The 16,094-nt window shown below is 43.9% G+C and overlaps 1 long non-coding RNA gene across 1 annotated transcript in view; it reads right to left on the bottom strand.

Annotated features, from left to right (window-relative positions):
* Positions 1–4,599, bottom strand: part of LOC130930165 (uncharacterized) — a 33,871-nt gene extending 29,272 nt beyond the window's left edge. The window contains exon 1 of the long non-coding RNA XR_009067004.1: positions 4,516–4,599. This is a non-coding gene — a long non-coding RNA (uncharacterized LOC130930165). The remainder of the gene's footprint in view (positions 1–4,515) is intronic.
* Between the last annotated feature and the right edge of the window lie 11,495 nt (positions 4,600–16,094).

Genomic DNA, 16,094 nt, shown 5'->3' with positions numbered 1-16,094 from the left:
TAAACAGTACAGATAGAAATACATTTTGAGTAAACAATTGCTACATGGGAGAAAAAGTGTATGTGCACAAATGTCATAAGTCTTCCAAGTCTAGAGAGAAACTAATATCAGAAAAATGATAATTAACATCTTTCAGGCCACCTGAAAAGTACTCAAACATGATGTGTGATTTTTTTTTTTTTTTGTGATTTTGTGATTTTGAGTGAAACTGTTGTATTTTGCTGTCTTCTAACCAATCTGCAAAGTGAGCAAATTAGGTGCCGGAGTCTCGCTTTGCAAAACTGGGTTAACTATGGGGACGCTGCTTTCTTGCAGATTTTGCAAACATTTGCACTTTTCTTCTATCGCTCTCTTGCTAAATGGGACAAGCTGCTGTCACACAACAATTGAAAATGAATCTAATGGGGGAAAAATACAATATGCCTGTTACAACACATGATCTTTTTTATGATTTAGGGTTATAAATAAATTTGGCCTGACAATGTATGTATGTATGTATGTATGTATGTTTGTATGTATTTATGTGTTGTATATAAGTAAGTATGTTTGTACTAGTAGTTGAAACCTAGGTGGAATGACCAGCAGGGGCACCTTGTCCTGTGTTCCCAAAAATCCACCAAGTGGAAACCACCCATCTGACCTTCTTTAGTTACTGAAAATAAAACAATCAAAATTATGAGAGGCCGTACATGACATTTTTCATTCTGGCCCTCTCACACACATACATACTCCTCTCACATACATATATATTCACTCTTACACACATATATTCTCCTCTCACATAGATACATTTTCACTCTGACACTCATGCATTTTCACACATTCATACATTCTCCTCTCGCATACATACATTCTCCTCTCACATGCATATATTCTCCTCTCACATCCATATATTCTCCTCTCACATACATATTCTCCTCTCACATCCATATATTCTCCTCTCACATACATATATTCTCCTCTCACATACATACATTCTACTCTGACTTACATTTACTGTATATTTACTCTTACACACATACTGTATATTCTCCTCTCACATCCATACATTCTCCTCTCAAATACATATAAATTTTACTCATACACATACATACATTCTCCTCTCACAACATATACATTTTCCTTCTCACGCGCACATGACACATTGACTAGCTTCAAACTTTAATAGCTGTGAGGTCTTTTGACCTTATGAGATTGACCTAGGAGATCAAGGCACACCTCTTAGTTTTCCAATTTATCTATTCATAATGTTTTCATCATTTTTAAAAATGTATTTAATAACTTCAATTCAATTCAATTTTATTTGTATAGCCCTGGATCACAACAAAGTTGTCTCAAAGGGCTTTTTTTTTTTTTTTTTCTAGTGATGGGCCACATTTTCATAAAATCAGTCCAATCAAATTTACATGGAATGGTGATCACCTTGACCATATATGTAAAATTGAACCAAATACTGTATTGTATCAGTAAGAAGTAGAATCATCTATTCAAAACAAATCAGCATGAGCCTAGCTCATTTATGGACTACCTCCACTCATTGCTATAATAGTTTACCATAGTTTGGTTTAGACTACAATGGGATAGTCTCAGTTTAACCTTTTTTGGTGGTGGTGGTGGTGGGGGGGGGGGGGGTGGCGGGGTCCTAAAGTCATTAGTTGCAAATTTCCCAGATTTAGCAATGGGCTTCTTTTTCACATAAACAGACCAAACTTCAATAGCTCCTAGACCATTTGACTTTTTGACCCAAAATTAGTGCAGGGTAGAAGTACTCTTGTTTTAGGTTGGAGCACACCTCTTAGTTTTCCAATTTAGCTCTATTCATTCATTTATTTTTATACTACATTTTCACTTAAATAGCTAATTGGTCTTGCAACCTATTTAATCATTATCAGTGCGCATTCATAGAACTCTTCTTGCTGTTTGTGGAACATATTTTTATCTTTAAGACAGCTAGACATTTTCCATTTGTTGCTGTAAATCATAGCACAAATAAAATATGATCTGTCAAAATACTTGACACAGTTATAGAAAGTGCGTACTTGATTTTACAATAGTGTCTTAATTAGTCAGACAGCCATCATTAATTTTTTTATTTAGAAAAATACAATAAATGTAGGTCTCCAGCGGGGTTCGAATGCGCGTAGTCCAAACCACAGACAACCGATTTTACCACATGGCGTCAGAGCCATGATTTTTATTTTTTTTTCTCTAACTGAAAGGAAAGCGCGGCTGGCTTGACCACGAAATCAGAAAACGCAGCTCAGTTCACCGCAGTGTTTCCACTGCCGAGAATTCCAGTTGCCAAAATGTTGGTGTGTCTGATATCGCAATTACCGCAGTGACGATCCTCCAGTTTGGGCACGTGTCACGTTAGCTCCCGCTTGGACTGCTAAAGGGATTTCGGAGTTGCTAGGTCAGAAAATTTCTCTCATCTCACTTTCAATCACGTTATTATGAGTGACTTTGGGTGCAGCTGATCCTGTCCTCAGACAGGATGACAAAGATGTGACTGTTTCAGAGGTCGACAAAATATTTCGTAGTAGCCCAACTGCTTGCCGAAGTGCTCGCGTCTCCTCTTCCATGTTGACCCGACGCAACAGGAATTGCTTCAGCTTCTCAGCCAATCAGAGCTAGCCAATCAGAACTGCCTTCCGTTTCCACTATACCTTCACTTACACATACATATATACTTTCACTCACACATAACATATATTCTCCCCTCACAGAGATATATATTCACTCTTATACCGATATATTCTTCTCTCATTTACATTTTTTTTTTCTACATACATACAGAGTGAAAATGTATGAATGTGAGAGTACAAATGTATGAATATCACAGTGAAAATATATGAATATGAGAGTGAAAATGAATGAATGTGAAAGTAAAAATGTATGAATGTGAGAGTGAAAATATATGAATGTGAGAATAAAATATATAAATATGACAGTGAAAATGAATAAATGTGAAAGTAAAAATGTATTATTGTGAGAGTGAAAATGTGTGAATGTGAAAGTAAAAATGTATGAAAGTGAGAGTGAAAATATATAAATGTGAGCGAAGAATATATATGAACGTGAAAGGAGAATATATGTGTGTGAAAGTGAATATAAAGTATATGTATTTGAAAGGAGAATATGTGTGTGAGAGGGTCAGAATGAAAAATGTCTTGTACAGCCTCTCATATTAAAATGCATCTGTGAACGTACTGTACATACACATGTGCACAAGGGACATAGGTGCACATAAACACACTTATATAATTTAGAAATACGTAGGTATTAGGGCATCTAATGAGTTAGATTTTACTTCAAGAAGTAATGAACACGATGGAGTCTGTTTCTCTCCACATGTGTTGGTGTTCACTAGCTTCGCTCACATGAAATGAAGTCACAGTTGTGCGCTTATATTATGAAAATCATTAATGTTAGGGCTCCTTGATTGCAGGCTGGAAACCAGACGGGGGGAAGCGGCGACAGGTGCCAGCCATTAACATCAGCTGTGTTGAGGTGGTTGCAGCTCAACGTTGCATTCGTAGGAAGAATTGACAGAGAATAAGTTGTCTTTTAGCCAAAACTTGGCGTGTTTAATTTCCATTGACATGCGGATACATCCTCTCTCATTGCTGTCTTCACAGGCAATTCCACAAATCAAAGTCATCAAAGTCAAACAAGAAGAAGTAATAAAAGTAGCACTTTAGACAATTAAGTCCCATCCTGCCATCTTGTGGCGAAAAGTTAATATGTCAATAATAACAAGCAATAGGAGCATTATTTCCACATCAACTGAGGACACATTTATAAATACAAAACATTTCCTCCACCATTTCTCTCAACAAGCTGCCTACAAAAGCCTGATCGTCGTTGCCGCTCGTCGCCAGACCAACTCTTTCGGCATTCCCGTCAGTCACGTCCAGCAATCAGGTATTCTCTACGTATATACACGCGGCTAATCTGACCTTTGTTCCGTCCCAGGATTCCCCGTGCCTGCTCCCTGACCTGTACCGTTGCCTGATATCACGTCTACGACAGCCAGCGACCACACGACGTGCACGTGTGCTAGAACGACCCTCGACGCGCCCCTGAAAATAAACCTTGTTAAATAATAACTGAATTCTCCCTTGTCTGCTTTGGGGTCCGATTCCCAGCACACCCTAACAGTTTGGTCTGGCCACGTGGACCCCGCGGACATGGATCAGAGTTCCGCTTCTCCGTCATCCCCCGCCCTGGACCGTCACGTGCAAGCCCTCGAGTACCTTTTCCAAAAGGTAGGAGAGATCTCTCTGGCTATTCAGTCTATCCAGACGCAGTTTACGCCACTCCCCGAGCGACCGACATCGTCTCCCCGCCGAGGCTTCGTCTCCCCCCCGCCGACGCCACGCGAGCCACACGTGCCCCCCCCCTGCTCCCTACGATGTCGACTTGGGCGCTTGTCGTGCCTTTTTAGTGCAGTGCGGTCTCGTGTTCGATCAACAGCCGAATACATACAGTAGCGAGCGGGCCAAGATCGCTTACCTGATCGGGTGCCTTCGTGGGAGAGCCCTGGGCTGGGCGGCAGCCCTGTACGAGAAGGGCTCAGCGGCGTGCGCCTCGTATGCCAATTTCACAGCGGAGATGCGCAAAGTTTTCGATCACCCAGTCCGTGGGAAGGAAGCCGCCAAACGCATAATGTCCATCCGTCATAGGGAACGCAGCGTCGCAGAGTTCTCCGTGGAATTCCGCACGCTTGCGGCGGAGAGCCATTTCAATGACTCCGCGCTTCAAGAGGTCTTCACTAACGCTCTCAGCGAATCCCTCAAAGACGAGCTGGCTTCCAGGGACGATCCAGGAAATCTCGATCAGCTCATTAATCGTTCGATTCTGATCGATAATCGACTTCGCGAGAGACGACGACAACGCTGCGAGCTGCCGTCTTCCGCATTTCGCCACTCTGCTGCCTCAAGTTTGGCCCCTCCTACTAGGGTTCCTCGACCTGCTGGCGCCTCCTCACTGCCCTCTGCTGAGAATCCGGAGCAAATGCAGCTAGGGCGAGCCAGGCTTACTGAAGAAGAACGCACTCGGCGGCTCACTGCCAGGCTATGCATCTACTGTGGCCAGGCGGGGCATTTCCTCCGCCATTGTCCGGTACGTCTGGGAGGAGGAGCAGGTTCTCCAGTAGATGAGGAAATACTGCTGAGTCAGGCGTCTAACAATCCTGCAGCCCGGCTCCAGCTCCCAGCCACTCTTTCTTGGAAAGACCAGTCCTGCAGGTTGAAGGCTTTTATTGATTGTGGAGCTGATGAAAGTTTTATCGATCGCAGGTTGGTGAAACAGCTGGGCGTCGGAACACGCCCGTTGCCCGCTCCGTTAAGAACCATCGCACTCAATGGACAGGTGCTGTTTAGTGTGAGGGAGCAGACAGACCCAGTTCAACTTCTTTTGGGTAATCACCGAGAAATGATTAGCCTATTTGTCATTGACTGCCCTCGCACGCCGTTGGTCTTAGGCCTACCCTGGCTAAAGAGCCACAACCCGGTGGTGGATTGGACCCACCCCAAGCTCACCTCATGGAGTGCCCACTGCCACAATAATTGTTTACGGCCTGCCCTAGCTCCGACCTATCCTGTTCAGGATCCAGTCCAGGCCGACCTCTCGTCAGTTCCAGTGTGCTACCATGACCTGGGGCTGGTCTTCAGCAAGGACCGCGCAGGGGGCCTGCCCCCCCACCGCCCTTATGACTGCGCCATAGACCTCCTTCCTGGCGCCGTCCTGCCGAAGGTGCGTATTTATAAGATCTCCGAGCCTGAGAGGGAGGCGCTGCAGTCTTACATCACGGAGTCCTTGGCCACTGGTATAATCCGTCCGTCCTTCTCCCCCGTCGGTGCCGGCCTGTTCTTTGTGGGAAAGAAGGATGGCACGTTGAGGCCCATCATTGATTTCCGGGGCCTCAACAAAATTACAGTCAAGAATACGTACCCGCTTCCCCTGATGGACTCTGCATTCGCCCCCCTTCATGGTGCGCATGTGTTCACAAAGCTAGACCTGCGCAGCGCTTATCACCTGGTCCGCATTAGGGAGGGAGACGAGTGGAAAACTGCTTTCAACACGCCCCATGGTCATTACGAGTATCTCGTCATGCCTTTTGGACTTGCCAATGCCCCCGCAGTGTTCCAGAACTTGGTCAATGATGTGCTGGGGGACATGATCAATAGGTTTGTGTTTCTATGTTTCTATCTTGATTTTCTCCTCCAACCCCACAGAGCATCAGCAGCATGTGTGCCAGGTCCTCCAGAGGCTCCTGGAGAACCGGCTGTTCGTTAAAGCGGAAAAGTGTGAGTTCCATGTTCCGGTGGTCTCATTCCTTGGCTACGTCATTGCTGTTGGAGAACTCCGTATGGACCCCAGCAAGGTAACCGCGGTGGTGGAGTGGTCTCGCCCCACCGATCGGAAACAACTACGTTTCCTAGGGTTTGCTAATTTTTACCGGAGGTTCATTAGAAATTACAGTCGGGTCGCCGCCCCACTCACGGCCCTGACGTCAACTGCCTTGCCTTTTCGCTGGTCCGACACTGCCAACACCGCCTTTGAGGACCTTAAGCGACGCTATATTTCAGCCCCCGTGCTGGCGCATCCTGACCTTACCCTGCAGTTCATCGTGGAGGTGGACGCCTCTGAAGTGGGCGTGGGAGCAGTCTTGTCCCAACGGCAGACCAGCGATGGCAAGGTGCACCCCTGTGCGTTTTTCTCCCGCAGGCTCTCCCCCGCTGAGCAAAACTATGGCATTGGTGACCGTGAATTGCTGGCTGTTAAGCTTGCCCTGGAGGAGTGGCGACACCTGCTGGAGGGAGCTCGCCAGCCATTCATAGTTCTGACCGACCACAAGAACTTAGAGTACCTCAAATCCGCCAAGAGACTCAATCCACGCCAAGCCAGGTGGGCCATGTTTTTTTAACGCTTTAATTTCTCATTTTCCTACATCCCAGGGTCACGCAATATCAAGCCTGATGCCCTGTCCCGCCAGTTCCTGCCCAGCAAAACTAAAGAGGAACCGGCTCCCATACTCCCTTCAACCTGTTTTCTCGCCTCAGTGGAGTGGGAGATAGAGTCCAAGGTCAAGGAGGCCCTTGATGAGCACCCTGACCCCCGAGAGGGACCTCAGACTACCTTGTTTGTTCCCGCCTCAGTCCGGCAACAGGTGCTACAGTGGGCCCACTTGTCCCACCTGTTCTGCCACCCAGGTATCCGCAGGACCCTGGCTGTACTGCATCAGCGGTTCTGGTGGGCCACCATGCCGGAGGACACTCGGGCTTTTGTCACGGCTTGCCACGTCTGCGCCCGCAGCAAGACCTGCACCAAACCCAGCTCTGGTTTGGTTTGCCCTCTTCCCATCCTTAGCCGCCCGTGGTCTCATATCGCCCTGGACTTTGTCTCCGGTCTCCCCCCTTCCAAAGGTAACACCATAATACTCACTGTGGTTGACAGATTTTCCAAGGGGGCCCACTTCATCCCGCTTCAAAAACTCCCATCAGCGAAGGAGACCGGAGAGTTACTGGTTCAGCACGTTTTCCGCCTGCACGGCATTCCGGCTGATATTGTGTCAGACAAGGGTCCACAATTCACCTACCAGGTATGGAAGGCCTTCTGCGCAGGTCTGGACGTTGGTGTGAGTCTCTCCTCAGGTTACCGTCCTCAAACCAACGGCCAGTGTGAACGCACAAACCAGCAGCTAGAAGCTGCCCTCCGCTGTGTCGCACAGTCCTGTCCCAGCTCCTGGAGTGACCATCTTCCCTGGGTCGAATATGCCCATAACACCTTGCCGAATGCCTCCTCAGGCCTGTCCCCCTTCCTGTGCTCACTGGGCTATCAGCCCCCTTTGTTCCCTTCCCAAGAGCAGGACATTGCGGTACCCTCAGTGCAAAGGCACATCAGCTGGTGCACCAACATTTGGAAAAGAACACGGGCTGCTCTTATCCGCTCTTCTCAAAGTTCCCAGGCTCAGTCCAACTGCCGCCGTGCGCCAGCACCGGTCTACTCTGTGGGTCAGAGGGTATGGCTCTCCTCAAAGCACCTGCCACTACGGGTTGACTCCAGGAAACTGGCTCCACGGTTCGTTGGCCCCTATGAAATAGAGAAGGTGGTGAATCCTTGCTCCGTCCACCTCAAACTCCCAAAGTCTATCCGTATCCATCCCACCTTCCATGTTTTCCAGATCAAGCCAGTCTCGTCATGCCCCTTGTCCCCCCCAGTTCCGACTCCCCCTCCTCCATTGTCAATTGACGGGCACCCAGCTTTCAAAGTGAGGCAGCTCTTGGACGTTCGCCGCCGTGGGTTGCAGTATTTGGTCGACTGGGAGGGCTATGGGCCTGAAGAGCGGAGCTGGATCCCTGCCAGGCAGGTGTTGTGCAAGTCCCTGATACGCGATTTCCATCGTGCCAATCCCGGTCGCCTGTCTCGGACGCCTGGTGGCGCCCGTGGGGGGGGCTACTGTTAGGGCTCCTTGATTGCAGGCTGGAAACCAGACGGGGGGAAGCGGCGACAGGTGCCAGCCATTAACATCAGCTGCCTGCAAAAGCCTGATCGTCGTTGCCGCTCGTCGCCAGACCAACTCTTTCGGTATTCCCGTCAGTCACGTCCAGCAATCAGGTATTCTCTACATATATACACCCGGCTAATCTGACCTTTGTTCCGTCCCAGGATTCCCCGTGCCTGCTCCCTGACCTGTACCGTTGCCTGATATCACGTCTACGCCAGCCAGCGACCACACGACGTGCACGTGTGCTACAACGACCCTCGACGCGCCCCTGAAAATAAACCTTGTTAAATAATAACTGAATTCTCCCTTGTCTGCTTTGGGGTCCGATTCCCAGCACCCTAACAATTAAAGCTTTATGACATAACATTCTTCCAAATTTTGTACAGCATATGGCACTGGCAGTCTTTTATGCAAGGTTCTCCAACTTTGAAAATTGTTTAGCATGAGACTGTGTGCGTGTGTGCAGACGTGTACATACAGTGCCTTGCAAAAGTATTCGGCCCCCTTGAACCTTGCAACCTTTCGCCACATTTCAGGCTTCAAACATAAAGATATAAAATTTTAATTTTTTGTCAAGAATCAACAACGAGTGGGACACAATCGTGAAGTGGAACAAAATTTATTGGATAATTTAAACTTTTTTAACAAATAAAAAACTGAAAAGTGGGGCGTGCAATATTATTCGGCCCCCTTGCGTTAATACTTTGTAGCGCCACCTTTTGCTCCAATTACAGCTGCAAGTCGCTTGGGGTATGTTTCTATCAGTTTTGCACATCGAGAGACTGACATTCTTGCCCCATTCTTCCTTGCAAAACAGCTCAAGCTCAGCGAGGTTGGATGGAGAGTGTTTGTGAACAGCAGTCTTCAGCTCTTTCCACAGATTCTCGATTGGATTCAGGTCTGGACTTTGACTTGGCCATTCTAACACCTGGATACGTTTATTTTTTAACCATTCCATTGTAGATTTGGCTTTATGTTTTGGATCATTGTCCAGTCTCGGGTCTTGTGCAGATACCAACAGGTTTTCTTCCAGAATGTTCCTGTATTTGGCTGCATCCATCATCCCGTCAATTTTAACCATCTTCCCTGTCCCTGCTGAAGAAAAGCAGGCCCAAACCATGATGCTGCCACCACCATGTTTGACAGTGGGGATGGTGTGTTCAGGGTGATGAGCTGTGTTGCTTTTACGCCAAACATATCGTTTTGCATTGTGGCCAAAAAGTTCAATTTTGGTTTCATCTGACCAGAGCACCTTCTTCCACATGTTTGGTGTGTCTCCCAGGTGGCTTGTGGCAAACTTTAAATGAGACTTTTTATGGATATCTTTGAGGAATGGCTTTCTTCTTGCCACTCTTCCATAAAGGCCAGATTTGTGCAGTGTACGACTGATTGTTGTCCTATGGACAGACTCTCCCACCTCAGCTGTAGATCTCTGCAGTTCATCCAGAGTGATCATGGGCCTCTTGGCTGCATCTCTGATCCGTTTTCTCCTTGTTTGAGAAGAAAGTTTGGAAGGACGGCCGGGTCTTGGTAGATTTGCAGTGGTCTGATGCTCCTTCCATTTCAATATGATGGCTTGCACAGTGCTCCTTGAGATGTTTAAAGCTTGGGAAATCTTTTTGTATCCAAATCTGCTTTAAACTTCTCCACAACAGTATCTCGGACCTGCCTGGTGTGTTCCTTGGTTTTCATAATGCTCTCTGTACTTTAAACAGAACCCTGAGACTATCACAGAGCAGGTGCATTTATACGGAGACTTGATTACACACAGGTGGATTCTATTTATCATCATCGGTCATTTGGGACAACATTAGATCATTCAGAGATCCTCACTGAACTTCTGGAGTGAGTTTGCTGCACTGAAAGTAAAGGGGCCGAATAATATTGCACGCCCCACTTTTCAGTTTTTTATTTGTTAAAAAAGTTTAAATTATCCAATAAATGTTGTTCCACTTCACGATTGTGTCCCACTTGTTGTTGATTCTTGACAAAAAAATTAAATTTCATATCTTTATGTTTGAAGCCTGAAATGTGGCAAAAGGTTGCAAGATTCAAGGGGGCCGAATACTTTTGCAAGGCACTGTATAGAGCAATTGAAAACGTTTGGGCACTCCTAATAGTTTTCAAGATTTCCCTTTGTAAATAATTGGTTGTGTGGATCAGCAATTGCAATTTAATAATTAAAATACGGGGGGGGGGTGACAAAACAGTGATGGCCGTTTGGAAGTGTTTCTCCTCTTTGCATCTTCTCCAAAGAATAGCGCCTCAAAACTCTGAAATGACCTAAAAACAAAGATTTTTCAACATCATTGTTTATGGGAGTGATATAAATAGCTAGCTCAGATAGTCAGCTTGTAGTTTTCACTTTGAGGAATATAGTGAGGAAATATGAGACCACAGGCACTGTTCTAGTTAAGGCCTGGTGTGGCAGACCAAGAAAAATCTCAGATAAACAGAGGTGACAGACAGTGAGAACAATCATACTTACCCACAGACAAGCTCCAAAAATCTAAAATATTATGGTTGCTGCATTGTACAACTATTTACAATAAGATTGTGTATGGGAGAGCTGAAGATGGTCTGAAGAAGCATTTTCTGCCCCCACATGCACCACAAACAAAGTGGCTGAGGTATGCTAAAGCACATTTGGACAAGCCAGCTTCATTTTGGTAAAAGGTACGATGAACTGATGAAGGTAAAATTGAATTATTTGGACATACCAAGGGGCATGATGCAAAAAGGATGAAGAAAAAAAGCATTCCAAGACAAACACGTCCCACCCTTAAAAAACAAATTGGAGGTGATCCATCACTGACAATCTTGTTCAAGTTGAAACCCGCATGGATTCCAGTCAGTATCAGCAGATTCTTGGGAACAATGTTCAAAAATCATTGGAAAAGTTGAAGACAATGACTCTAAACACTGCTTAAAATCTACAAAAGCATTCATGCAGAGGAAAAAGTACAACATTCTGGAATGGCTATCTCAGTCCCAAGACCTGAATATTATTAAAAACCTGTGGTGTGCTTCGAAACCATCAAATCTGACTGGAGATGTTTTATAAAGAAGAATGGCCCAATATACAATCGACAAGAATCCAGGCTGTTAGAGGCTGTTATTTTAAAAAAATAATAATAATAATTAAAAATAATAATAATAATAATAATAAAGATAAAACAATTTACTAAATAATGATGTTGGATGGCTTTAAATGTTGAATTTCTAAATTCATACACTTGGTTTCTTTTCTTTAAATAAATATAGCACACTTTATGTAACTCCTACAAACTTGTTTTCACTTCTCAAATACTATAGCGTTTTTCTGTGTACAACCGATTATTTCTAAAAGAAAATCTTTAAAATTATCATGGGTGCCCAATCTTTTCATACCACTGTATCAACTGTATAGGGGGTCAATGGAGACAAAAAAAAAAAAAAAAAAAATGTTTTTTTTTTGTTCCTAGTTTAATGGCACTGTCCGTATTCATTGCTAGTGAACACAGCACACTTAGGGAAGAAATGATACCTTTAGGACCTTCTATTAAGATGTTTACTCTGTGAGGCTCAGGAGGAATGTGCTCAAATATTCTGGAAGATTTTCACTATAATGGTCCAGGCTCAAGGGCATGAATAAATTACAGGTAATTAAATAAATTGTCAAATAGCTTCTCTGTGGAGCCATAAGAATAGTGCCCCGCTCACATGAAATTATCCTGAGTCTGAGATGAAGATGATCAGTGGATGTTGAATTGGAAAACATGTTCAGAGACAGAGAGGGACAGAAACATTCTATCCAATGGCAATAATGGCTCTAAATAAATGAAGAATGTAACACTGGCTGCACAGGGAAAGGGGGTTGTGCAATCTGTTAGACATTGTATTATGTGTTTTATCTATTTTAGTTGTTTTTATTATTTTATATTGACAATATATTTTATGTTTTATATGACTTGAATGTTTCAGCGCTGACTGGTTTGGCAATATGAATTTCGTTGTACATGTTGCAATGGCAATAAAGATTCTTTTCTTTTCTGTAGAGAGCTGTGGAACATACAATAACACTATTACTGCAGGCTGCTGTAAAACCAACAACTGATACTGACTTGTGTGTGGAGGTGAGAGTGATATACGTACAGTATACACAAAAGGGCAATAGGCAGATGATTGTTAAGAGGGAGGATTTAAGAAGATGTTTTAGAAACGCTCGAACAAGTATAAGGATGACAGTTGTGTATACGGCATACTGTTAATAAAGTGTGTGACAAAAGGATAGAATGCTTCTTTATTTCTTTTCTCTCTCCTCTCTCTCTCTCTCTCTCTCTCTCTCTCTCTCTCTCTCTCTCTCTCTCTCTACTCTCTCGCTCTTTTTTTTTTTAGTCATGGGAAATAAGTTGTTTCACCCAAAGCTGTCAGTGGATGCTACTTAAAAACAGTGAACTGTGAACTTTCAGACCAGTATTCAATTTTTCCTTAGGGCAGAGACTGTAACATTGCAAATTGCAATAGCTTTCCCCTACACACAAAAAGATATTGTCAGTATGTAATATTTACAAAATTACATATTAGACCAAATAAATTACAAATTCATGAAATTGAATAAATGAATAAAAATCTATTTTAAAAAATTAATAATAATCTTTAAGATGACTAAGTTTTCAATTCAATTCAATTCAATTTTATTTGTATAGCCCTGGATCACAACAACGTTGTCTCAAAGGGCTTTGCAGAGGCAATATGATACACAATCAGAAACAGCAAACGAAGAAACAAAGACGAATAAATAAATTCAAGTCCTGGGTATCCCCCATCCTTAGACCCTCCATGTCGGCAAGGAAAAACTCCAAAAACTCCAGAGTCTTCGGGAGAAAACGAGAAACCTTGGGGAGTACCACAGTCAGGAGAGATCCACTCCCAGGACGGATAGACAGAAAGCCCCAGGACCGCTAATGGGAGTTAGCAGGCGAAGTTACAGTCCGTAAAAATGCGGTGGAGTAAAGGAACAAGAAGAGGTCCATCTAGCCAGATGAGACAGGGGTAGCAGCGAGGACGTCCATCCAGCTTGGGGTCTGGACAGTCAGGAGGCTGCAGCTGAAAAATAGCCCCTCCCAAGAGGGGAGGGGGGAAAGGGGACACCGGGTGACTAGTGATGAAGAGACTAGACAACTAGATATTAACCTTGGAAAATAGAAATAAAGTAAGATAAGTGGTAGGTAGAGTGAGAAAAAGGAGATAGAACTCAGTGACTGTACTTCCCCCAGCTTTATAGCTTCTAGTGCAGCTTAGACTAAACTTTGAGTCTACTCCAACTTCAACTAGCCTGACCATAAGCTTTGTTGAATAGGAACGTTTTTAATCTAATCTTAAATGTGCAGACTGTCTCGGCTTCTTTAATATTAGCTGAAAGCTGATTCCATAAAACAGGGGCTTGGTGGCTAAAGGCTCTAGCTCCGACAGTACTTTTAGAAACCCTGGGAACTACCAGTAGACCTGCATTCTGAGAGCGGAGTGTTCTGTTGGGGCGGTATGGAACCAGAGTATGAGAGAGATAAGATGGCCCCAACCCATTAATGGTCTTAAATGTAAGAAGGAGGATTTTAAATTTAATTCTAAACTCGACTGGAAGCCAGTGACGGGCCTGGAGCACAGGGTTGATGTGCTCTCTTCTATTGGTTCCTGTTAAAAGTCTTGCTGCTGCGTTTTGGACAAGCTGAAGACCTTTTAGAGAACTTTTAGGACAAGCTGCAAGTAGGGAGTTACAGTAATCCAATCTCGATGTAACGAACGCGTGAATTAATTTTTCTGCATCGCTTTTAGATAAAATATTTCAAATTTTGTCTATGTTGCGCAGGTGAAAGAAGGCCGTTCTGCAGGTTTGTTTAATGTGAGCTTTAAACGATAAGTCAGGGTCGAATAAAACTCCTAGGTTTTTAACTGTGGTGCTGGAGTTACATTGTCCAGAGTGACTATCTGGGCAGCTAAATAGTCTCTCACACTTTCCGGGCCTATTATAAGGAATTCTGTCTTTTCAGGATTAAGTAGAAGATAGTTAGTGCTCATCCAGGTATTTATATCTCGGACGCAGGTGCTTAGTTTGTCCACTTGCCTGATCTGCTCAGGTTTAATTGATAAATACAGTTGTGTGTTGTCAGCGTAACAATGAAAGTTAATGCTATGTTTTCTGATGATATTACCTAGAGGAAGCATATACAGCGTAAACAAGATGGGCCCGAGGATCGATCCTTGCGGCACACCATAACTAACTCTAGAGTACGGTGATGATTGCTGGTTTACATTGACAAACTGGTACCTATTAGATAAATATGATTTAAGCCAGCAGAGGGCTGCTCCTCTAATTCCTATGTCACATTCTAATCTCTGCAATAAGATATTATGGTCGATTGTGTCAAAGGCTGCACTCAGGTCCAACAGAACCAGGATCGAGACTAATCCAACGTCAGCGGCTAGTAACAAGTCATTAGTTACTTTGACTAATGCAGTTTCAGTGCTATGATGAGCTCGAAAGCCAGACTGGAAATGTTCAAATAAACTATTGTCCAGTAGGTGCTGACAGAGCTGTTTAATTACCACTCTTTCAAGGACTTTGGAGAGAAATGGTAAATTAGAGATAGGTCTATAATTGGCCAAAATATCACAATCAAGAGTGGGTTTTTTCAAAAGCGGTTTAATAACTGCATATTTAAAGGACTGCGGCACGTGGCCAGTAACTAATGAGAATGAGATATTTATTATATTTAAGATAATATCAATAGTTAGAGGCAGGGTCTCTTTAAAAAGTTTGGTTGGGATCAGGTCTAGGAGGCATGTTGATGGTTTGGACGACATTATAATTGAAATTACATCAATTTGGTCTACAGTGGTAAAGTTATTTAATTTTTTAGAGGGGTTTATAGAAGATACTGAATTTTTTGTCTGCACTTTATCAGACCTAATAGTTGGAAGTAATTCATTTATTTTATTTCTAATAGTTGCGATTTTATTGTAAAAAAACATTTAGGAAGTCATCACAGCTAAGGGTGGCTGGGATATAAGGTTCTATTGAGCTGTGACTGTTTGTCAGCCTTGCTACAGTGCTGAACAGAAACCTAGGATTATTTTTGTTTTCATCTATTAAGGATGAGTAATATCTGGTTTTAGTCGTACGCAAGGCCTGTTTATAGGTCACTAAACTGTGTTTCCAGGCAGAGAGAGTGTGCCCTGTGTTGGAACGGCGCCAAAGTCTTTCTAATTTACGTGCCGATTGTTTAAGAGAGCGTGTTTCAGCATTATACCAGGGAGAGGCTCGTCTCGGCTTGACAAACTTTCATTTGGGGGGAGCGACAACATTGAGTGTAGTACGAAGAGTAAACATAACACTATCAACAAACTCGTCATTAACAGCAAGGCCGGACATTATTCCTTCATAATCAGATGACATGGAGGCAAATATTGGCTGGATTATCTGTTTATACTCTGAAACAGAGCGATCACATAATGTCCTTTTCATCTGAGTTCTAGTCACTAGTGACGGATTATCTTGAAGCACAAACTGAAAGGTAATTAGAAAATGATCAAACAGTACGGG

This window comes from Corythoichthys intestinalis, chromosome 2 (assembly GCF_030265065.1).
Source record: "Corythoichthys intestinalis isolate RoL2023-P3 chromosome 2, ASM3026506v1, whole genome shotgun sequence".
Classification (NCBI taxonomy): domain Eukaryota; kingdom Metazoa; phylum Chordata; class Actinopteri; order Syngnathiformes; family Syngnathidae; genus Corythoichthys; species Corythoichthys intestinalis.
This window is presented reverse-complemented; position numbering and strand designations above follow the sequence as displayed.